Source organism: Hippocampus bargibanti, linkage group LG03 (assembly GCF_051943395.1).
Source record: "Hippocampus bargibanti isolate YZ-2025 linkage group LG03, ASM5194339v1, whole genome shotgun sequence".
NCBI lineage: Eukaryota > Metazoa > Chordata > Actinopteri > Syngnathiformes > Syngnathidae > Hippocampus > Hippocampus bargibanti.
The window spans coordinates 19,953,274-19,978,830 of record NC_142736.1 but is presented as its reverse complement, the minus strand read 5'-3'; the positions used below and the strand labels follow the sequence as shown (position 1 = coordinate 19,978,830).

At 44.8% G+C, this 25,557-nt stretch overlaps 1 long non-coding RNA gene across 2 annotated transcripts; it reads right to left on the bottom strand.

Moving 5' to 3' along the window:
- Positions 1–18,369: 18,369 nt before the first annotated feature.
- LOC148900609 (uncharacterized) lies at positions 18,370–19,720 on the bottom strand. 2 transcript variants are annotated; one of them, XR_016114357.1, is made up of 3 exons: positions 19,699–19,720; positions 19,114–19,594; positions 18,370–19,011 (listed from the first exon to the last, which is right to left on the bottom strand). It is a non-coding gene; the product is annotated as an uncharacterized LOC148900609 (long non-coding RNA). The 2 variants fall into 2 exon arrangements; XR_016114356.1 differs by lacking the exon at positions 19,699–19,720 and having other exon boundaries at positions 19,114–19,686.
- Between the last annotated feature and the right edge of the window lie 5,837 nt (positions 19,721–25,557).

Here is a 25,557-nt window from a genome sequence, read left to right as displayed (position 1 = left end):
ACATGTGATAATAGATGTGTACTTTCTCACATTATTTCAGCTCACTATCCGCTACCACAGGGGTCAGGAACCTATGGCTCGTGAGCCATATATGGCTCTTTGGATGAATGCATCTGGCCCGCAGATAAAACTAAATCTTCTTTTCCTTTCGGCTTTTCCCTTCAAGAGGTCACCACAGCAAATCAACTAAATACATACTGTATTCTCACTTTTTCGCTGTTAATTTCCTGTTTAGGCTGCAGTTGGCTGAAAACGCAATTTGATTGGATGATACTGACCTAGGTTGGCTGAAAGCGCAATTTGATTGGATGATACTGACGTTGATGTCAAAACCGGTAAACGCCCCCTTTTGAATAAGCGGACGAGTAAAAAAAGAAGATGAGTATCATACACTTCAGGTTGAATGGACCAAAGGATTCTGCAGTGATTCTAATTTGCAATGAAACAATATCAATCCGTGAAACAGTTGAATATCAGTGGCACTTTGACAAGCCCCATGCTAACATATCTGCGAGAGAGATAGCAGAAAGCAAGCGTGCAAACTAATGAGAAGTGTGCAGGCTAGCGAGCAGTAACTTCATGTTTGGACCAAGTTGACTTTCATTCCTATAGTTTGGCTGGATTTTTACCAATCATGAGGAACAGAAAACCATTCATATTAATATATTATCATAGTAGCAGCCGTGAGCGCCGGCAACGAAAGCGAGCTGCTTTTCATTACGGACTCCTCGTCAGGAAGACGTTTTCTTGTGGACAGTGGATCACAAGTAAGCCTGCTGACGGCCACTGCCGCGGACAAGGCGGCAGGCGCATGCGGGCCTCCACTGTGCGCAGCTAACGGCTTGCTCATCGCCAACTTTGGCTCCAGATCGGTGACTGTGCGCTTCCACGGATGAGAATCAAGTGGCACTTTATTGCTGCCTCGATCACAGTTTTTTATGTGCTCACGGACTACTTGTGGACATTGCTAACCGTCGTTTGTTTGACGCCATATCGTTTCCACCTTTCCTGTGTGATGCTGGAGGGCTCAGAGCATTAACACACACAAATTATTTAACGTCAGGTAACGTTTACTAACGTCTGCTGACCGATTTCCCGTCATTAACTACTCCCGCCTTTTCCAATTCTGATACGAAACACGGGGTCGAGCATTTCATCCCCACGGTCGGCCCACCAGTTTTTGCCTGTGCTCGTCGTCTCGACGCGGCAAAATTGCCAATGGCAAAAGGGGAGTTCGCGACGATGGAGCGCTTGGGTATCGTGAGGCGTTCCAACAGCCCGTGGGCCTCACCATTACACATGGTGCCCAAAAGTGACGGTTCGTGGCGGCCGTGCGGTGATTTTCGTCAGCTTAATAACATAACCACACATGACCGTTACCCCATCCCGCACTTTGAAGATTTTTCCGCACGTTTGGCCAGAGTCATGATCTTTTCTAAAGTAGATCTAGTTCGCGGTTATCACCAGGTGCCGGTACGGGCAGAGGATGTGCCAAAAACTGCGGTGATTACCCCCTTTGGCCTCTTTGAATTTTTCCGCATGCCTTTTGGCCTCAAGGGGGCGGCACAGATCCTTCAAAGACTGATGGACTCGCGCGAGGCCTTGATTTTGTATTTGTCTATCTCGATGACATCCTTGTGGGCAGCCCTTCACCGGAGGAACACCTGTAGCACTTAACTAAGGTTTTCAAGTGTCTCGATTCGCACGGCCTTATCGTTAACCCTGTGAAGTGCCAATTTGGTCTGTCCAAGATCGATTTCTTGGGGCACCGCATTTCTCCACAGGGCGCCATCCCCTTATCCGCCAAAGTGCTGGCAGTGGTGGACTTCCACCGCCCGGCCACAGTTAAGGCTCTGCAGGAGTTTTTGGGCATGATTAATTTTCACAACCGGTTTCTTCCTCACGCAGCCGACCTCCTAAAACCCCTCTACGGCGCCTTGAGATAAAAGAAGGCTAATGACCTCGTTGAGTGGCCTCCGCAACGAGAACGATCCTTTCAACAAGCGAAGTACGCTCTCGCGAGTGCAACTCTTCTGGTCCATTGGATCTCAACCGCACAAGTAGCTTTGACTACCGATGCGTCTGATGTTGCCGTAGGGGCGGTGGTCGAGCAGCTTGTGGAGAACGAATGGCAGCCCCTTTTTCAGTCGGAAGCTGCAAGATAACGAACGCAAGTATAGTGTTTTCGACAGAGAGTTGTGAGCACTCTATCAACGCGCCATTTACGTTTCCTCCTCGAGGCGCGCGGTTCACCGCATATTTGGGTCACAAACCACTCACATTCGCCATGTCGAAGGTGTCTGAACCGTGGTCGGCCCGACAGCAACAGCAGTTAGCAGCCATTTCAGAATTTACAACAGACATTCGGCATGTGGCCGGCAAGTGTAACCCTGTGGCCGATTGCTTGTCACATGCAATCGTGTGTCCAGTCAAGCTCAGGGTGGATTTTTCAGAGATGGCCACCACCCAATCTGAGGATCCGGACATCCCGAACTCAAGGCAGCAGGCACAGCCCTGAAAACTTGGGGAGGTGGCACTGTGTGAAGGGGGTCCCGCTCTCCTCTGCGATGTATCTACGGGTCACACTCGTCCCATGGTCCCACAGGAGTGGCGTCTGCGAATTTTTTATTCTATTCATTCACTCTAACACCCTGGCGTCCGGGCATCAGTCAAACGACTTGGGGCCAAGTTTGTCTGGCCTGGGTTATGAAAGGACGTCAGGAAGTGGGCAGATGCATGCGTGGCATGTCAGCGTGCCACGCACACAGGCACATCCGGGCAAACCTGGAAACTTTTCCAATTCCGGCCAGGAGATTTGACCACGTCCATGTGGATCTGGTCGGGCCCCTCCCTCCTTCGCAGGGGTGCACGCATCTCCTCACTATGGTCGATCGGACCACTAGGTGGCCGGAAGCAGTCCCCCTGTCCTCCACAACCTCGGCAGATATAGCACAGGCATTTCTGTTGTCCTGGGTCGCAGGTTTCGGCACGCCATCCGATATCACTTCGGACAGGGGCCCCCAGTTTGTGTCCGAGCTCTGGTTGGCCATGGCGCAGTCCTTGGGTCTGCAGGTACACCGCACTATGGCCTACCACCCGCAGGCTAACGGGATGTGCTAACGTTTCCACCGGTCACTTAAAGCCGCGCTACGGGCCGCGCTATCGGACGGTAACTGGGTCGACCGGCTTCCGTCGGTCCTGCTCGAGTTACGTTCGGCCCCAAAAGAAGACTTAAACGCCGCTCTGGCAGAGTTAGTGCTCGGCCAGCCGCTCCGCGTCCCTGGTGAATTTCTGCCTGAAGCTTTGGGTGCACCTTCTTTCCCCTTTTTTCCAGGAGAGCCCCTGACCCCAGCACTATTTCACCACTGTGTCCCCAAAGTATTTGTTCCGTCTGCTTTTAGCTCAGCCCGGTTTGTCTTCGTGCGTCACGATGCCCACCGCTCTCCCCTCCAGCTGCCGTACGATGGCCCTTTTAGAGCGCTCGACCACGGTGAAAAGAGTTTTTTGCTCGATATGGGTGGGTGAAGGGAGGGCATTTCAGTAGACAGGCTCAAACCGGCTCATTTAGTTGCGGACGAGGACATTTCGCCGGCCCAGGTTCCACGTCGCAGACGCCCTCTGAAACCTCCAGCCTCACCGCGGCATGCCAGGGTTGAGTGTCATCCCCCCACTCACGTCTCACCTGCCCGAATAATGTCACCTGCACCACCGAACAAAGAACTACGTAGTCATTGTGGCAGGCTGGTCAAACCCCCAGCAAAGTTTTCACCTTGACTTTCCTTCTGCGTGTTCGGGGGGGGCTGTATGGCGGGAACTAGGACCAGGCATCTCACCCAGCAGGTTCACAGGAGGGGTCGGGTTTACGTTACATATATTTCACTGCATTTTCTGTTTGAGTCAGATCCACTTGTTAGCCGTTGGAATAAACACGTATCCACATTCAGTCATGGACGGCTACAATAGTATTGCATATTATGATACTATTTTCATTTCCTGGAAAATTTCTAGTCTTTTATTTATAATTAGTTCAGTTATAGTTAGTTCACGATACCGGGTTATTACGATAATCCGGTTACTACGGTGCCCTTTTCATCTCCCACCAGCCATTTTGCTCTGCTTCTATCGATACAAAAGCAGTTTAAGCTGAATTGATATTTGCTTAAGCCTTAAGGGTTTCTATACAGTACCACCATTCGCGATATCTGTATCGGTCACACCGTTGGTTAAAGTGTCTAAAAAGTACTTCAATTTGAAACCGGAAGTGGCCAGTTTCAGAAGGTCCCGCCCCCTTGTTCGTGGTGTCATGCCAAGACGTCTTGCCTTGCTTGATAATCAAAACAATCGCTTCAGATTCTGAAAAGATGCATTTATGAATATGATTCAAATAGTTCTGAAGAGGAAAGCATACATGTTTGCAATCGATTAAAGAATTTATTCTGTGCCATTTTGAGGCAGGGGGGGGGGGGGGATCTAGCACTAAAAAGACGCAGAAAGCTCAACTTGTCCGGAGACGTCGGTTGTCCTTTAAAAATAAATCAGCATCATTTAAAACAAATAAATGCTGGGTCAAACTTCAACTGAGCTTCATGTTGGTTATGCCTGTATGTGAGAAGATAATTAAGTGTTATAAAACACAGAGATTGGTAGGGACCCTCTGGTGTGGTCGCCAGCCAATCGCAGGGCATCTACAGACAAACAATAACCACAACAACAACTAATATGAGTTTTAATTTAAACACGTCATTGGAATATGGGAAGAAGCCAGAGTACTCGGAGAAATCGCAGGTACATCATGCAAATGCCACACGAGGAGGAATGATGGGTTCAACCACCAGAGGTCACTGTGAGACAATAGGTCACAGAGCCAAGCAGCTTCAAATGTTTTGATTAACCATTATAGTATACTGTATTGTTACAAAACGTGAAAACCTTTTCGTGTTTTTGTGCCCTTTTCCCATTTCAGAATATTAAATACGTAGTTAAAAACACGGAACGGAATCCTGCAACGTCTTAAGTGAATAGAAAATAACTTGCCATCATAATAAACAGTTCACACATACATGCAATAACTCTAAATAAGATTTGTTGTATATCTTATTGATAAATTAGTTTAATTCCTTTAAATACATTTTAATGGAACAAATGTAGTGTACTGCATTACGGTAACAATATATTTAAAAATAATGATTTTGCTACACACAGAACATAAAAAATAATAAAACAAATGTCTCCAAATGGCATTAATACTTACTTCATTGTATGTGAATACTTGCCTCTCGATGTCCTCTTAGAACATCACCATTCGTGACAGAAATTGAATTTGACTGTATTAAAAGATGTGGCACATCTCTTGACCACATTACGCCATATATTTAGTGTGTTCAATTTGCCTTTCCCCCCCCCGACACAATAATAATTTTATTTACACTTTATTTACATTTTACTTACACATATACATATACACATATACATTTTATTTACACAAAATTGATGAAACCCAGCAACTAACTGCATATTCTATAGGATACACATGTTCAGATAGAACTTTTAAACTGTTATTAGAGAACCCATTATCATTCACTGTACATTAATTTTCCATTTTATGCAAGAACTGATAGTTCTCTTTTATATATGTATGAAAGTGATGGGATAGCACTTCAAACCCATATAGTATGAGAGGAATACATTACAAATGGGTCCAGAATATTTTAGAGCAAATAGTAAAAGAGATTGCCATCACTGCTGAATTATTTATCATATCATGTTACAATAGTGTTGCAAGTCTCCCAATGTTTCGTGCTATCCTGATCTGTCGTGCAGATACCGCGAAAGAGCCTTGAAATCCGCCAATTCTCCAGAAAGTCATTTACTGTAGGTTGTTACAATGATAATAACGGTAAACCGACCCCACTGTGAAATGCAATCATAATCTCTGTAATGCACATATGTACAAAAGCGCCGCATCTTTTATGAAGAAAAGTTGTAGATCCGTGCATATGTGATATTATGAATATTTCAGACACACATTTTTAGTACAGTGAGCAGAATGGGGTTTATATAACTGGTCATGTTCCGATCACGCATAGGAAATACACTTTACAACTAAAAGCAAGTTGTGGTGTTCAAGAGATGAGTTGCATGGATGGGTGACCTTCTCAAGGTCTGATGGAAGGAAGGAGAGGCAGAAGCTGGTCAAAGCTCCGTGTAGTGCACTGAAGCATTGGTGGCTCTTGTCACATGCCTCCTACATCATGAACACCACTTTAGTGGATGTGTCTTTTTCATTCAGTTAACACTTTTGAATTATTAACTCATAAGGCAAAGCGCTGTTTACTCGCTTTTGCGAACAAATCTCCTTTGCTTACAGTGACTGCACAGTGCACTCTAGGCATAGTTCTGGGCATGGGTTGAATTCACAGCCGACAGTGAAGACCATTTGAGATACTGTATATGATTGGAATTTAGTGACAATCTCAAGGTGTTATTTATACAGCTTGATAAACATAGTATTTAGATGTACTTTTTTAATCAATTGTGTGCTCACACCAGACCCACCTTTTTCAGCTCGTGAATGAGTTCAAGGAAGTACATTTGCCCAAAAGACACAAAGAACAAAGTGACGGTGAAGCAGTACAAATATATATATTTTTTTCATTTGTTGAGGGAAATGATTTTAACAAATAAATATTTTGTAAAACTATTTCGTGACGTTGAGGCAGTACAAATCAAATGTTGTTTTCATTTGTTGAGGGAAATTATTTTAACAAAGAAATATTATAAAAAGTCAATATATAAACATCCACCCATTTTCCAGACCCTGACTGGAGCCTATCCCAGCCGTCTTCGGGCACTCGGTGGGGGACATCCTGAATTGGTTGCCAGTCAATAGAAGGGCAAAGAGTGACAAGCAACCAGTCACTCTCACACTTACTGTACACCTTGGGACAATTTTGAGTGTTCAAGCAGCTTGCCATGCATGTTTTGGAATGTGGGAGGAAACTGGATGACCCGGGGAAAATCCACGCGGGCCTAGGGAGAACATGCAAACTCCACACTGGGAGGCCAGATCGGGTCTAGAACTCCTACCCTCGGCACTGTGAAGCTGGCGTGCTAACCACGAGACTACCGGGCTGCCAATATATAAACATACTAAGAATACATTTTCGTATCCACTATAAATGGGATTTGATGTACCTTTATTCGTCTCGCAGTGGAGAAATTTACATTTCATGGCAGCAAAGTAATGAAAGGAACAGGAAAGGAAAGAAAGAAGTAGAAGAACAAAATACAGAAGCTGCTGGAAAGGCAGCCACCATCACGGCGCCATCTTGAAGTCAAAAAAACAAAATCACATCGTGTGCACTCAAAGGCCACATTATTAACGATGATTGCAAATGACTACTTTTATGACATTGCCAATCAACACTGACGGACATGGTACCTAATAAAGCGACCAGTCAGTGCTAGTTAAGGAACGCTGCAAGAATTTGATCTACTGTAATATTGCTCTGAATACGGTTCTGATGACTTTGCAGGGATTAAGTTTTCTAAAAATAAATTTGGACAATAAGCTTCTTAACCGTCGCTGATGGTCTAGTTGTACACTCGCCTGAGTTATGTGCGGGCAGGCTGGGATCAATTATCACTGAGTGAGTCTGGCTGTGGGTCTGAATGGTTGTTTGTTGCTATATGTGCCCAGTGACTGACTGGCAACCGATTCAGGGTGCAGTAGTCCACCTAACGCCTGATGTCAGCTGGGATAGGCTTCATCTATTCCCCACGATCCTCTTGAGGATAAGCAAAGTTGCACATTGGATGCATGGATGGAAGCTTCCGAACATTCCACACATCTCCTCAACCGTTATGTGACTGAAGGCTTGGTGCCTTCACAAATCTATTCTCAGGTGACTGTTATTCTTACGCTGCATCCTTGCAGCATTGAGAATGAGCTTGCTCTCTGGCATAGGCATCAGGTGAGCTTTGTGAATTCCCCAAAGACCCTCACAGCGCACAGAAATAAAGCCAACACCTGAGTGGGATTCAAATCAAATGTCACATGTTACAGGAATCGTGTCAACGGATTTAGCATCTGGTTCATGATAGCGGTTTCCTGACTAAACGAGAACAAATTCAGTAAAACAAGGAAAGGTATATTTTTCGTTGTGATCATTTTCAAGCCAAAACTCACTTGCGGACACACGTGCAGAAACGTGAACTGTTGACCTTTTGCAACCACCACTACCAACGCATGCCTGCGTAGATTACTCCGAAGTAACACAAGCTGGGCTTGTTTTATATCATCAAAGACTATAAGTGAATACATTCCATTAAAAGCTATGAATGCACAAACAAAATTTTAAAGTGGCTCTTCTAAAGAGAATGTTTATGCTTGAACGTGAAAACTACCACAGGAATTCAATCAATGAAATGTAGAGTTTTGATTTGAGTTGACACACAGTTTGAGCCATTCTACTGCCCTTCTTCAAGAAACGGGATGAGCAGTTCTGTAATTACCAGTGGCATCAGCATTATCATCACTGAAATGAAATTCTTCGCGTTGAACTCTCGAGAGCAGTTTTAGTCTTGCGCTGAAGGTTCAACTGAGGTGCACCTGATGAATCGCCATCATGGCATCCAGGCCGTATTCAAGAGGTTACATATGCACACACTTGCTTTCAGCCTGTGCATCAGCATTCGTCAAAAGCCCAACCTGAATGGAAACGCGCCATCTGAACACCTCAGTTAGAATGAACAGGCTGAATCTGACTGGAATTTCATTAGGATTGACGGGGGTGGTAAATTCCATTTACAAACCGTTTATATGCTTCAATTGGAATAGACAGGCTGATTCCTGTCTGTACGTTGCAATCTTGACATCTCGATACACATAATAATATACGAGGTGCCATCATCCTTGATGTACTGTATTTTCCGGTGTATGAGGGGCAACCAAAAGCCTCGATTTTCTTCCAAAGATGACCCTGCACATTATATGTAGGTGCGCCTTATCTGTGTATCTCAGTAATACTGAGCCACAACAGGTCTCACAAATACTGTCAGCAGCCATGACTCGATTTCCCCTCTGTAGAAATAGTAGTGCATAACCCCAGCCTTTACTGTAGCGCCTTATAATGTGGTGTGCCTTATTTATGGAAAATGTTTGAAAATGCACCATTCACTAGGGGTGCACATTATACTCCGGTGCGCCTTATACACTGGAAAATACAGTACTTAAAATTGGCAGGTTCCATCTAGCCCATGACTTCAGAGCTTGTTTTTAACTACTTGTGACTGGTGTTACTAGAGCGAGTGTAAAAAAAAGGAACATTTAGTTACTTTACTTGCTTGAAAAGTTGTTGTTTTTAAAAGTAACTCAATTACAAGTTACTTCATTGATGTTACTGGACCACAATCAATGCTTGTAACTTGTTTTAATCATGCCGTTGCTTTCATAAAAGTGTTGAAAACAATGTTAAAACAACCACGCTAGATGAATGACTTCCATCTTGTTTTGGCTTTTTCTTTGACATCTGAGTCTTATTGTTAAAGAGTGCTTCAAACAGGGGGTTGGGAGTCAAACAAAAGAACAACATAGAAAAGATGTTGAACAAGGGAAATTAGACACACTATTTGTAAAACATCAGTCACCTCCTCACCAATCTCAAAGAGTAAAATGCTAATGTGAAAATGTCGCCTTTGTAGTCAAATGAATGAGTGAATTAAATCCACCACCATAATGGGGACAAGCAGCATAGAACACGGACGGCTGGTTCGTGAATGTGTCTGATTTAGCAAATCACTTGAAGTGGAACAGGTCTTTGAGTGGAACCGTTGGCTGCAAAGAGAATTCACAAAGTGCTAAGAACTTTTCTTGTTACAGCTTCATCTCGGGAAACCCGAGAGAACATCTGGTGCAGAGTCAGATGTGTTGACTTGCCGTGACACTTCCATTGTGTTGCCTCACTTAAAGGCTGCCGGCGTTCGATGAAAATGGCCCTATTTGAAAAAGGGGAGATAAAGACTGGAAAATTGTCTTTCAGAAGCCGAGAAGTGGGAAGCACAGAGGAACGAGTGCAGCACTTTAAAAAGGTTCTTTTTGTATAACACTGTTTCTAAAACCTCAATTGGCAGTCAATCAAAAAGATTTGGATGAAAATTGTTCTGTTTACAAATGCAGGTCTCTCCAACATTGTAATCGTTGCTTATTTGTGTAGGGGAAGTAACTCTTTTCGAATCCATTAACTCATTCACTGCCAAACGATGTGCAAAAATGTGTCCACTCCAGTGCCAGGGTTTTTGTTTTTCAGGACCCACAGAATATTGAGTTTTAGCAAAACAGAAACATTCAATGTTGCATTAGAGACCTTAAACTCTCATCTTTCATCAGAAAAAAAGAGTTAATTCTTAGGTTATATGCGTCTGAAGTTATATGGGCTTGAAATGAGGTCAACTGTCAAAAATACAATGCAATCCATACATATATATTTATATAGCGCTTTAACAATAGCTGAAGCTGGACCAAAGCGCTAATATGGAAAAAAAGTTGTTCCCCTTGCAGAACATTGACAGATTTGCGCTTTATCGGCACCCCAGCAAGAAAAACATAAATCTAACAAATTCGGGAAATGCGCTCTATGTCATATTTTCAAATCCAGAATAAATTTGCCTAAAAGTGTGTTTCCTCCACAAATTACATGAAGAAGATGATAAATTCAACTTTATGTGATTTATCTTTTGGGTCATTGGTCAGCAGTGTCTACCAGGACTTGTCTCCATGCCAGCAATAACCAGATGGCCTGCTAATAGGTCAGTCACAGTTCACCGTTGCAAGTACAAGTTTTAGCTTTCACTTTCGTGTTTAGGAGCAGTTGGCATGTTTTTGACATTTTGCCAGCCGGAGGATCCTTAGATTATAAGAAAAGAGTGTGTTTCAAATTTCTTGCTCAAAGAAAATTGGACCGTGAAAACCAACAATTTAAAGAAGCGCTGCCCGCACAGAATACGTATTAAATTATCACAGTGTTACTGCATTACAAGTGATGCAAAAATGAATCAATTATTTGACAAGTAATTATCAAATTCAACAGGAGATGTTCTCCAGTTTCTACAGTGCTCTCACTTTAAATAATGTCAAAAATACCAAAAATATATATTTTCTTTGCGGGATTTTATGACAAAAAAAAAAAAAACAAAACTGATAAACGTTATTCTATATCTTGACAAAATGTCTTGTTCTTAGCCTGGGTTATGTTTTTTTAGAACTTTGTGCTCATTAGAGGAAGTAACATGATGTTCCTATTGGACAAAGGCTGGAGGAAAAACACATCTATGCAAAAATTTGTAAATATGCACTTCAATAATAAAATGCTCACTACATCTTGAAACGTGGACACAGCATCAAGGTTGCTGGCTTGAAGAAGACAACGTGAAGAAGACACCCACGCGTGCGGTAGGAAATTCTTCAGAATGAATAGATGGTTCACATTCAACTCTTTTTGATGAGCGCTTTGCCTGAGGACAATGACACAAACACCGAGCTAAGGGTAGAGATAATGAGCAGATGAACATTGTTATGCGCCGTGTCAGACAAAAAGTGACGCCTCCAGGTAGAGGAGCTGCCTGTGAAATACTAAGTGAACTTTGCTGGCTAGAACAATGGCGATGCGAATAGTCCACTAAGACAGGTTATATTATTAACAAAAAAAACTTGAAGAGTGACATTGTGGCGGGCATCTCACCCAGCAGGTGTACGGGAGGGGGCGGGTTTATGTCACATATATTTCACTGCAGTTTCGGTTTTACTTAACTTTCTCCTTGTTAGCAGTTGGAATAAAGACGTACTCCAATCGACCGTGTGTTCTCATTCCTCAACTGCTACACTGGTGACCCCGACGTTCGAAATGTTCATGACAGCAGACGAAGAGATATCTTCCACGGCCATGCCGCCACGACCGGCGCCTCAGCTCGCAGCTGCCGCTTACGCCGCGAAGCTGCCCGAGTTTTGGAGTAGCGACCCGGCTTCGTGGTTCCAACATGTGGAAGCGCTTTTCCACCTACGAGGCGTCACGACAGATGAGCCGAAATATTATCTGGTCGTGGCGTCTCTCAACGAACAGACGACTCGTCGTGTGCTGCCTCTCTTGCGTTCACCTCCACCGAGCGAAAAATACGCAGCGCTCAAACACGTGCTGCTCCGACGGTTCACGTTGTCGGCCTCTGAGAGAGCAGGCAGGCTTCTTTCTCTTCCCGGACTCGGCGACGGAACAGCAGTGGACCTGATGGACAAAATGTTGTCGCTACTGGGTTCGGATGACGGCGGATTCCTGTTCCCCCACGTGTTCCTTCGCCAGCTACCGGCCTCTGTGCGCGCCGTGCTAGCCAACTCGACGTGCCTAGCCACCGGCGACTACCAAGGTTTGGCTGAAGAAGCGGACCGGGTGTTGCTGGCGACACGGAGGTTCGCCGTGCAAAGCGTGACGGCCGAACCCCTCGGCGGAGCGGCAGCGAACATCGACCCGACCCTAGTAGCCGGAGTGGTCACGCGGAAGCGACACGAGAAAGCCCTCTGTTTTTTCCACCAGCGGTTTGGCGCCAAGGCCCGACGCTGCACACCACCCTGCACCTACGAGGCTCCGGGAAACGCCAGCGCCGGCACCCAATAGCGGCCGTGGGTGCCGGCAACGAAAGCGAGCTGCTTTTTATCACAGACTCCTCATCAGGTAGACGTTTTCTGGTGGACAGCGGGGCACAAGTAAGCCTGCTGACGCCCACGGCCTCGGACAAGACGGCAGGTGGATGTGGGCCTCCCCTGCGCGCAGCTAACGGCTCGCCCATCGCCAGCTTTGGCACCAGGTCGGTAACTGTGTGTTTCCACGAACGAAAATTCGAGTGGGACTTTATTGTGGCCTCGATTACAGTTCCGATAATCGGCGCGGATTTTTTATGCGCTCATGGACTGCTTGTGGACATTGCTAACCGTCGTTTGATCGACGCCATCTCTTTCGCCACTTTCCCATGTGAGGCTGGAGGGGAGCGTTGACGCACGCAAATTATTTAACGTCAGGTAACGTTTATGAACGCCTGCTGACCGATTATCCGTCGTTAACCACACCCGCCTTTTCCAATGCCGATACAAAACACGGGGTACAACATTTCATTCCCACGGTTGGCCCGCCAGTTTTTGTCCGCGCTCGTCGCCTCGACGCGACAAAAATTGGCAATGGCGAAAGGGGAGTTCGCGACGATGGAGCGCTTGGGCATCGTGAGGCGTTCCAACAGCCCGTGGGCCTCACCATTGCACATTGTGCCCAAAAGTGACGGTTCTTGGCGGCCGTGCGGTGATTTTCGTCGGCTTAATAATGTAACCACACACGACCGTTACCCAATTCCGCACATCCAGGACTTTTCCGCACGTTTGGCCGGAGCCGTGATCTTTTCCAAAGTTGATCTCGTTCGCGGTTATCACCAGGTTCCGGTACGGGCAGAAGATGTGCCAAAAACTGCAGTAATAACCCCTTTTGGCCTCTTTGAATTCCTCCGTATGCCTTTTGGCCTGAAGGGGGCGGCACAGACCTTTCAGAGACTGATGGACTCAGTCTTGCGAGGCCTAGATTTTGTGTTCGTCTACCTCAACGACATTCTTGTGGCCAGCCCTTCAACAGAGGAACACCTGTCGCACTTAAGGATGGTTTTCAAGCGCCTTGATGTGCATGGCCTTATCGTTAACCCTGTGAAGTGCCAATTTGGTTTGCCCAAGATCGATTTCTTGGGGCACCGCATTTCTCCACAGGGTGCCATCCCCTTACCCGCCAAAGTGCATGCTGTGGTGAATTTCCCCCGCCCAGCCACAGTTAAAGCTTTGCAGGAGTTTTTGGGCATGATAAATTTTTACAACCGGTTTCTTCCTCACGCAGCTGACCTCCTACAACCCCTCTACGGCGCCTTGAGAAAAAAGAAGGCTAATGACCCAGTCGAGTGGGCCCCGCAACGAGTGCAGTCCTTTGAACGAGCCAAGGAGGCTCTTGCGGGTGCAACTCTTCTGGTCCACCCGATCTCAACCGCACAGGTGGCCTTGACTACCGACGCGTCTGATGTTGCCGTAGGGGCGGTGGTTGAGCAGCTTGTGGAGAACGAATGGCAGCCCCTTGCATTTTTCAGTCGGAAGCTGCAAGATAACGAACGCAAGTATAGTGTTTTCGACAGAGAGTTGTTAGCACTCTATCTTGCAACGCGCCATTTTCGTTTCCTCCTCGAGGGGCGCCGGTTCACCGCCTACGTAGATCATAAACCCCTTACATTCGCCATGTCCAAGGCGACCGAACCGTGGTCGGCCCGACAGCAACGGCATCTAGCGGCTATTTCCGAATTCACAACAGACATTCGGCATGTGGCCGGCAAATGTAACCCTGTGGCCGATTGCCTGTCACGCACGATCGTTTGTCCAGTCCAGCTCGGGGTGGATTTCTCAGAGATGGCCACGGCCCAATCTGAGGATCCGGACATCCACGAACTCAAGGCAGCAGGCACGGCCCTGAAACTGGAGGAGGTGGCACTGTGTGAAGGGGGTCCCGCTCTCCTCTGCGATGTGTCTACGGGTCGCACTCGTCCCGTGGTTCCGCAGGAGTGGCGTCGGCGAATTTTTGATTCAATTCATTCCCTTTCACACCCTGGCGTCCGGGCGTCAGTCAAACTACTTGGGGCCAAGTTTGTCTGGCCTGGGTTAAGAAAGGACGTCAGGAAGTGGGCAGCTGCATGCGTGGCATGTTAGCGCGCCAAAGTCCACAGGCACACCCGGGCGAACCTAGAAACTTTTCCGATTCCGGCCAGGAGATTTGACCACGTCCATGTGGACCTGGTCGGGCCCCTCCCTCCTTCGCAGGGTTGCACACATCTCCTCACTATGGTCGATCGGACCACTAGGTGGCCGGAAGCTGTCCCCCTGTCCTCCACAACCTCGACAGACATTGCCCGCGCATTTCTGTCATCCTGGGTCGCACGTTTCGGCACGCCGTCCGATATCACTTCGGACAGAGGCCCCCAGTTTGTGTCCGAGCTCTGGTCGGCCATGGCGCAGTCCTTGGGTGTGCAGGTACACCGCACTATGGCCTACCACCCACAGGCTAACGGGATGTGTGAACGTTTCCACCGGTCACTTAAAGCCGCGCTACGGGCCGCACTATCGGACGGTAACTGGGTTGACCGGCTTCCGTGGGTCCTGCTCGGGTTACGTTCAGCTCCTAAAGAAGACCTTAACGCCGCTCCGGCAGAGTTAGTACTCGGTCAGCCACTCCGCATCCCTGGTGAATTCCTGCCTGAAGCTTCGGGTGCACCTTCTTTCCCCCTTTTGCCAGGGGAGCCCCTGGCTCCAGCACCATTTCACCACGGCGTCCCCAAAATATTCGTTCCGTCTGCTCTCAGGTCAGCCCGTTTCGTCTTCGTGCGTCATGATGCCCACCGCTCTCCCCTCCGGCCGCCGTATGATGGCCCGTTTAGAGTGCTCGAACACGGGGAAAAGAGTTTTGTGCTCGATATGGGTGGGAGAAGGGAGGGCGTTTCTATAGACAGACTCAAGCCGGCTCACATAATTGCAGGCGAGGACGTTTCGCCGGCCCAGGTCCCACGTCGCGGACGCCCTCCAAAACCTCCAGCCTCTCCGCGTCATGCCAGGGTTGAGTGTCGTTCCCCCACTCGGTTCTCACCCGGATCACCTGCCCAAGCAATTTCACCTTTACCACCGAACGACGGACTGCATAGTTGTTGTGGCAGGCTGGTCAAGCCCCCTGCAAGATTTTCGCCTTGACTGTCCTTCTGGGTGTTCTGGGGGGGGGCTGTGTGGCGGGCACTGGGACCGGGCATCTCACCCAGCAGGTGTACGGGAGGGGGCGGGTTTATGTCACATATATTTCACTGCAGTTTCGGTTTTACTTAACTTTCTCCTTGTTAGCAGTTGGAATAGACGTACTCCAATCGACTGTGTGTTCTCATTCCTCAACTGCACTGTAAAACCCAACAAGTTGAAAGTACTCAAAATTTATATGGCAACTGATTACGTCAAAATTTTTGAGTAGTTAACTCAAAATGTTTGAGTAGAGTTAACTCAAAATGATTGAGTACAGTTAACTCAAAATGTTCAAGTAGTTTACTCAAAATGTTTGAGTAGTGTAAATAAATTTTATGAGTTTGTCTGAACTTAAAAGTTATGAGTTTGATTGAGCTTAAATGTTATGAGTTTGCCTGAACTTCAAAGATGTACTTTCAGTTTACTCTAATGTTTTCTTAATTTTTAAATTAAAATTAGGTTTCATATTTAAGCCAATCTGAGGATCCGGACATCCACGAACTCAAGGCAGCAGGCACGGCCCTGAAACTGGAGGAGGTGGCACTGTGTGAAGGGGGTCCCGCTCTCCTCTGCGATGTGTCTACGGGTCGCACTCGTCCCGTGGTTCCGCAGGAGTGGCGTCGGCGAATTTTTGATTCAATTCATTCCCTTTCACACCCTGGCGTCCGGGCGTCAGTCAAACTACTTGGGGCCAAGTTTGTCTGGCCTGGGTTAAGAAAGGACGTCAGGAAGTGGGCAGCTGCATGCGTGGCATGTTAGCGCGCCAAAGTCCACAGGCACACCCGGGCGAACCTAGAAACTTTTCCGATTCCGGCCAGGAGATTTGACCACGTCCATGTGGACCTGGTCGGGCCCCTCCCTCCTTCGCAGGGTTGCACACATCTCCTCACTATGGTCGATCGGACCACTAGGTGGCCGGAAGCTGTCCCCCTGTCCTCCACAACCTCGACAGACATTGCCCGCGCATTTCTGTCATCCTGGGTCGCACGTTTCGGCACGCCGTCCGATATCACTTCGGACAGAGGCCCCCAGTTTGTGTCCGAGCTCTGGTCGGCCATGGCGCAGTCCTTGGGTGTGCAGGTACACCGCACTATGGCCTACCACCCACAGGCTAACGGGATGTGTGAACGTTTCCACCGGTCACTTAAAGCCGCGCTACGGGCCGCACTATCGGACGGTAACTGGGTTGACCGGCTTCCGTGGGTCCTGCTCGGGTTACGTTCAGCTCCTAAAGAAGACCTTAACGCCGCTCCGGCAGAGTTAGTACTCGGTCAGCCACTCCGCATCCCTGGTGAATTCCTGCCTGAAGCTTCGGGTGCACCTTCTTTCCCCCTTTTGCCAGGGGAGCCCCTGGCTCCAGCACCATTTCACCACGGCGTCCCCAAAATATTCGTTCCGTCTGCTCTCAGGTCAGCCCGTTTCGTCTTCGTGCGTCATGATGCCCACCGCTCTCCCCTCCGGCCGCCGTATGATGGCCCGTTTAGAGTGCTCGAACACGGGGAAAAGAGTTTTGTGCTCGATATGGGTGGGAGAATGGAGGGCGTTTCTATAGACAGACTCAAGCCGGCTCACATAATTGCAGGCGAGGACGTTTCGCCGGCCCAGGTCCCACGTCGCGGACGCCCTCCAAAACCTCCAGCCTCTCCGCGTCATGCCAGGGTTGAGTGTCGTTCCCCCACTCGGTTCTCACCCGGATCACCTGCCCGAGCAATTTCACCTTTACCACCGAACGACGGACTGCATAGTTGTTGTGGCAGGCTGGTCAAGCCCCCTGCAAGATTTTCGCCTTGACTGTCCTTCTGGGTGTTCTGGGGGGGGCTGTGTGGCGGGCACTGGGACCGGGCATCTCACCCAGCAGGTGTACGGGAGGGGACGGGTTTATGTCACATATATTTCACTGCAGTTTCGGTTTTACTTAACTTTCTCCTTGTTAGCAGTTGGAATAGACGTACTCCAATCGACTGTGTGTTCTCATTCCTCAACTGCACTGTAAAACCCAACAAGTTGAAAGTACTCAAAATTTATATGGCAACTGATTACGTCAAAATTTTTGAGTAGTTAACTCAAAATGTTTGAGTAGAGTTAACTCAAAATGATTGAGTACAGTTAACTCAAAATGTTCAAGTAGTTTACTCAAAATGTTTGAGTAGTGTAAATAAATTTTATGAGTTTGTCTGAACTTAAAAGTTATGAGTTTGATTGAGCTTAAATGTTATGAGTTTGCCTGAACTTCAAAGATGTACTTTCAGTTTACTCTAATGTTTTCTTAATTTTTAAATTAAAATTAGGTTTCATATTTAAGCTTAACCAACTCAAATTTATAATGTTCCATGAAAACATATATTCATGTATACTGTACTTACATTTGCCTTCTACGTCTAAAAACAAAAACACACCTCACGTCTGTTTTAGTTCACATTTTTTTATTAAGGTTTAAAACAACCTTTGATAAAACAAATGATAACAGTACCAAAATGCACAGCATGTCCACGTACCAAAACAACAAATAAACCCCTGAGCAGAAGATGTGAAATAAACACAACAAAACAGAAAAAAACAACAAATTATACTCTGCTGTTCTGTTAAAAAAATAAATTCTTTGAAAAGCATATACTTGAATAAATACAACCGAATACATTTCAATGTACTCGTTATAAGGTGCAAATCAAGGTAAAACTTACTAAAAACAAACACAGTATTCCTGAAACGAAAAAAGACATTCTGGTGGAATCCAAGTTTACGTATCAAAGTATTAATATAAAATCAGTCACAAACAGGTATACAAAGCAGAGTAAAACTAAAGTTACTTATCGAGTGTTGCTTTGTTCCGTAATATTGGAGGCACTGGTGCCTTCAATATTGCGGAACAAAGCATTTTTCAAACTTAGCAAGCATGGTTTGAGTGGTCTGTTATCATGAAGACACAGCAGTATTTTCTGAATGAAGGTGAATGTGAGGATTAATTTTCTTGGATAATCTAAATGCAATGCATACATTAAACCAAACAAGAGGAGGTGTGCATCAGCCAACCTGGGGAGACATCTCACAATAATGCCATCTTCTATCACAACAGAAATGCTGTCGGGGTTAAACAAGATGGCACCAGTGAGGTTGTCAGTTGTTACGGAGAGAAGTGCGACAGGAGTGTTTTCAATGTCTGGATCCTCTTCCCACTGCAAAATACACACAAACGTACACATACATAATAAAGTAAAAGGTTATAGCATATATTGTGGCCATAGATAGACATTTGTGTTAAGTCAGGTAATACATACATTGCATGTCTTGAAGAACTCGGAGTCATCTTCGCCCGAGTATCCAGGGATGTAGAACACAGTTTGCATCTCCAGTCCATGTTAGGCCTGCAATTACATTAAACATTTTTCAAGAATGAGTACGTGTTTGGATAAGCAAAGTAAAGTTGGTGTGATTCTAGTGGGTCCAAATTAAAGACAGTTACGGATTATTATAGCTCAAATCCAAGCATATCCTTCGTAATAGTTTGGAACCTCCGCACTATCCCTATTGCAATTTAACAACTGCATCACTGTAATGATTAATGAACATCAGTTGTTGGTAAGAGCAGAGGAGAATGTGAGACTTGAGATTGTTTTAAAGAAAGAACAATCAATGAAGTCTCAACTAATGGTGTAAAATACTCCAATATATGTTAAAAAGGTAAAATTCTGTTCAATATAAAAAATACCTACATGTAGTATGATATTCATCAGGTAATTAAGAATATAGCACAGGGGGCTGAAAGGTTGAAGAGAAAAAAACATGACAATGAATGTAATCCTTTAATTTAATAAAACACATTTATCCATGTTAACTTTTTAAGTTTAATAAATCTAATGTACCAGATTAAATGATGCAATCAAACGAGTCAGGCGTTTGCAGTTTGATGACTTGGCCTCCAGCAGCTCTCTCCGTATCCTTAAAATGCCAAAAATACATTTTAAAAAAAGTTCATGTTTAATTTACACATGCATAACCATTTAAACTGCATCAATTGTACATATTCCAATCCACTGTACATTTTTTGGCTATCATTATATTTACTTAGTGCATTCTTAAAACTGCAGCACTACCGCTGCACGTGTATAGATATCTTAAGCCTATAGCTTGTGCTGGACACTGACACGCGGTCCTGTCGTGCACAATACATAAAGCACACAGTCAAATACCGATTGTCAAAGCAGTCATACTGCGAAGCCCATTCAAGCCTCACGATTTTTCCGTGAGCAGAGTTGCTGACAGGGATGGAGATGATGACGCTTGCGTTTGCGTGGGCAGTGTTTGAATTTGCATGACGGATTAAGAAGCAGTTGAGGTAATGAGCAGCATGAAGGCAGTGAAGTCCATTCATGAATACGAAGTAAAGCTGCAAACACAATGGACCCAAGTGGATGGCTTGTCAAAATAAAACATAAAATCCAACACGTAAGAGCTATATATCTAAAGCTGTAATTTAACTCATTCACCGCCAGACGATGTGCAAAAATGTGTCCACTCCAGTGCCAGAGTTTTTTCACTCTCACTTGAATTCCAGGACCCACAAAAGAGTTTTAGGACTACATAAACATCCAATGCAGCATCAGAAACCATAGACTCTCTTCATTCATTATAAAATTAAATAGTTATTTCCTTAATTATATGGATCTGGAGTTACGTATATGAGCTTGAAATGAGGGCAGCTGTCCAAAATACAATGCAATAAATACTGTACATATTGGTTTATATAGCGCTTTAATAACAGCTGAAGCTATAACAAAGCGCTAACATGGACAAAAGGCAAATGCTGCCCGTTCGTGGAAGGGGAAAAACATTGCCATATATCTTACCAGCGTTTTATCGGTACCCCCTGCAAGAAAAACCAAAACCCGAATAAATTCGGGAATGGCACCCCACGTCATATATTCAATTGCACAATAAATTCAGGGATGGCAGTGAATGAGTTGACTTGTTTCAAAGAAACAAATGATTAACACTGTAAAATCCATTTCTACTTACTGATATTTACATATTTTTTGGCGGCCCGGTAGTCGAGTGGTTAGCACACCGACTTCACAGTGTAGTGGTCGTGAGTTCAAGACCTGGCCAGGCCTTTCTGCGTGGAATTTGCATGTTCTTCACGGGCCCGCATTGGTTTTCTCTCGGTCCTCCAGTTTTCTCCAACATTCCAAAAACATGCATGGCAGGCTGATTGAATACTCCAAATTGTCCCGAGGATTGAGTGTGAGAACGAACGGTTGTTTGTCTTTGTCTGCCCTGCGATTGGCTGACAACTAATTCAGGGTGTCCCCTGCCTCGTGCCCGAAGGCGGGTGAGATAGGCTCCAGCACCCCTGCGACTCTAATGAAGAGTAAGCAGTCTGGAAAATGGATGGATGGATGTTTCCAATCATAACCAATTTTCATTTTGAAAATTTTTATTTTTTTTATTGGATTGGATTAGCCTTTATTAGTCTTACAGTGGAGAAAATTACATATCACAGCAGTAAACTTATGAAAGGAAGTGGAAAGGAAAGAAAGAAGTAGAAAAACCAAATACAAGAGCTGCTGTAAAGGCAGCCACTATACTGGCGCCATCTTGAAGTAAAAAAATACAAAAACCTGATGTTAGTGTGTGTGGATGTGTGTGTGTGTGTGTGTGTGTGTATATATGTGTGTAAACACAACAAAATCCCTGTTTAGTCATATCACAGGGAGGCAATTTTGCCACTGAAAATGACATCACAGATGTTCAAATTGTTAACAGATTGCTGTGTTTAGACGAGCTGGTCTGCATATATAAAGTCGTTTGTATCACTTTATCTTGCCAGAGTGACTATCAGTTGCTTCCTAAGAGCTTGGCAAAATAGACACATTTGTAAACATTTCACACTATCCCCTATTTGATCCTTTGGCTTAATCCTGTGTTGTTATAAATCTCTTACTGGTTTTATTTCCCAACCCTCTGCAAGGGCAACATAAAAGGCATGACATCTTTGTCTCAGGAGATATAAGCTCCAGCAATTCCAGTTTTAAATTTTCAGGGCCAGTCAGTCACATTATGAAGTGGAAGGTAAGGCAGCGCCAACTGTTCCTACTGCAGGAGTGAAAAAGTGAGACGATGCACACAGTAGCACACACATGGCCACAAGTGAGACTTTAAGGAGCATTATGTAAGAGCTGACAGCAGGAAGCGGTAATGATGCTCTCAATATAAATGAATGCAGTGAGCAGACCATATCCGATAGGGATGCATTTGGGTAAAAGACTGTGAACTTTTGAGGGAGGCGGTTTGATGTATCAGACATTAGAACGAATTGACGGATGAGACAGTCAGAAAATTGTTAGAAGACATGCTCAATGTATTTGTCACCTGAGACAGTTGAGGAAAGTTGTGCAGAAAAATGGTTACTACAGCAACCATCGGTGTGAAACAAAACCAAGTGTGAATGAGATGCAGTATATTTTTAGCCATTTGGGTGAATGTCATGATTGGGGTGTATGTATGTCATCTTTTTTTTTTTTTTTTTAAAGAGATCATTTGAAAGCATGAAAGATCTTAAGGGGTTCAAAGAGTCATGACTGCTTCCCAGATTTGATCTTTAATCTCTTTTGGGAAAACCATTTGTTCTCATGCTTATTTTCAACCAATCTCAGGACGCACTTACACTACTACATGCAAACCAGGCCATTTTTGGACACAATTGATAAAATTAATCTACCGACCAAGCACAACCAAAATTCCATCGTCCAAACAGTGAAACAACTGGGCGGGGGAGCATATGCACAAAGATTAATTAAACATGAACCCGCTTTTGGTTTTGCTTCTTGCTTTTCTGCCTGCAATGCTGGCGTTTGGCAAGGTGAGCATCCACAAAGCTGCTGTAGGGCACCTTTGATTCCGATTTCCTTCATCACGTCCTTCAAAAAATAATTTTAAAAACATCATTTGGGTATTAGGTTTAACCGTAGTTGTACAAATGAGCAAATAAGATCATTATAATGAATAAACAAACTGGAACACATTTTGCGACTAAGCTCGCCAGAAGGGGAGCGCGCGTGTAAGTAAATAATCATATAAAATGTTTTTTTTTCTTTCCAAGTTTGTTTTTCTCAACTTCTCTCAAGGCTGTGGTGAATCCAACTCCAATCCCTCTAGAGACCCTCGTGGTGGAATTTCCTCACACTGAATATGTAACAGTAAATTTCCTCCAAGAAACGGAGTGACTGGGGGCTTACTGCTCTTTTTTTCCGAGTCCATGACACACACACATCTTTGTGTTTCCGCAGGAGATATGTGCTGCGCTATGGCTTTTACTTTGAAATGTCAACTTTGAAACAAATCGCCTGAAGAGCTTGACCAACACATAAAACCTCAAACGAGATGTATGGCATAATACCAAAACTGACCTGTGAGTGGTGTGAGAAGAACAAACACAGCAAACTCTCAGCTTCTCTGGTAACGGCATTGCAGTTGCAAACTATTTTCCTTGTCATTTTTATTGCAGTGAATGATGCTATCCCAACCATTTGCTCCTCTTCATCTAGTAAGTCTGGCATCAAGGCAGTTGGCATTCCACTTCACGTCACAATCATGCAGTTTGTGGCTCAGTTGATTTTGGCGTTGCTTTTGTGCAGAAGGATTTGCAATCATATATAATTAAGCCGTCGGAGAATTTGGCCTCCCAAAATGCCCAAATTTGGGAAAAGTTGGCAAGTCAGCTACCATGCTTCATCAAAATGGACCATCCTACCTACTTAACAAACAGATTAATCAAATTTCTGCTGAGTACACAAAGCGAAATCAATTTGATGTGCAGAGAAACCTTGAATACTGATCCGGTGCATGCCACATGGTATCTTTTTTTTTTGTTAATTAAATATATTCTCCACCACTGAGGGAAAAAACTCCAGCTGTCATAACGTTGCAAATATAATTAGACATCTGGTTTCCAACTTAACCTTCTCTACTGTGTAATGAGTAAGCCTTACCCACCGTTAACATACATCACATTTCCCTGAGGCATGCTGTCTTCTATTTTCAGCGCAGGTGTGGAAACATGATGCCTATCAATTCTTAAGGTCATTCAGCCTAACGTGGCCGTCAGTAGTGCTACGTCTGAATCAATCCAAGCTGCAAGCTGCAAGCAAGTGTGGTGTGGTTTACAACAGGTTCCCGTTAGCCAGGAAATAACTTGTGAAGATAGAAATACTGTCATTAGACTGTTCGGGTTTTTACCATGAACGTGTGGATTCATGATATGGGATCAGAAGTCGCTCTTTCACACCGCAGAGAAGATTGACCAACAGGATCGGGAAGCATTTCCGAACTTTCTTCACGATGTCCATTGTTTCTTGAAAAGACCATCTTGAAAATGGCTGTAACAATAAATCTACAACCAAATCAATTTCTTCTTCTCCTTCAGATATTTATTAAATCAACACAACAATAGATTTGCTTATGCAGTTCACTATAGATACAGTGAGCCAGCTGTGCCCGGTAGGCTCTGTGCGTCAACAACTCGAAAGCTGATTGGTTAAAGGCATTAGTTAAAGGCAAAGAGACATTAGTTAAAGCAAACAGACATTATTTGAAGCAACAGAGTCATCAACACCACATTTAATGGGACAGCGCCTGCAGAACTGATGGTAAAGTAGATAATGTAGATTTCTGAGCCTGGCAACAAATGGTGGCTGAAATGCGATTGGTTAAATGCTTAAATACTAAAACACACATCTGGAAGCAGCACAACAGGGGAAGAGAAATGAAAGGAGGCAAAAAGACAATTTGGAGTTATTTAATATAAATTTATGGACAAAATCTAATTAATCAGTTATTTTTTTCAGATATTTTTCGGCCAGCATAGAAGGCATTGCAGGCCCTGATGCCCCACCACTGTTTTATTGTATTGCAAAGTTGACAGTTGAATACTGTAGATTATTTACATTTAATAATTTATATACGTTTTGTTCTTTTACACCTCCCTCTCATAATTTTCCTGCTAGAAATTTTTCTATTGTGAGAGAAATAAACATTTTCTTATCTGATTTCATACCAAACATCAGCACGGCAGTCAAATGGTGGATCCTAAAAGCTGATGAATTCGAATTGACTTAAGACCTTTTTGCAGAGTCTTGCATTTAGTTGAATTACATGTTGGCCTGTTTGACTACGACTTCTGAATTTTCCTTAGCCCACTCCTTACCAGTTTGCAGAGGCTCATTGATGATGAACCACTTGGAAGTCCCTCGAAAGATTTTTCTCTGATTGATCTGGACAAGATCTGAGGTGGACCACCTACTTGGAGGCACCGCAATGGAGAGTACATCATTGATTGATTGGGCAGGGCTTTGAGGAGGGCCCGCCTCTCTGAAAGCCTTTTTCTACAACTTTTCATCTTGAATGGACTCTCCACTTTATTCCAAGATTGAATAGCACCATATTGCGTTATACGATGCCCACTCTGCATCGATTGATGCCTTTCTTCCTGAAAGAAGTCCTCGATCTGCTCCACCTTCTCAAGTTTTCCTTTTTTTTTCTTCCTCCTGACCCCCTCCTCTCCGTCATCTTGATGGCCAAGATCAGGGGCTGTCGTTAATATTTATCAAATATGGACATGTGAAAACCTTTTCTCTGATTAAAAATTCTGTCAATAAATTTGACTTGACTTGAAAAAAACTGCATGTCGTCAATGTGAATTACAACCAACCATCTGTGTTACAGTT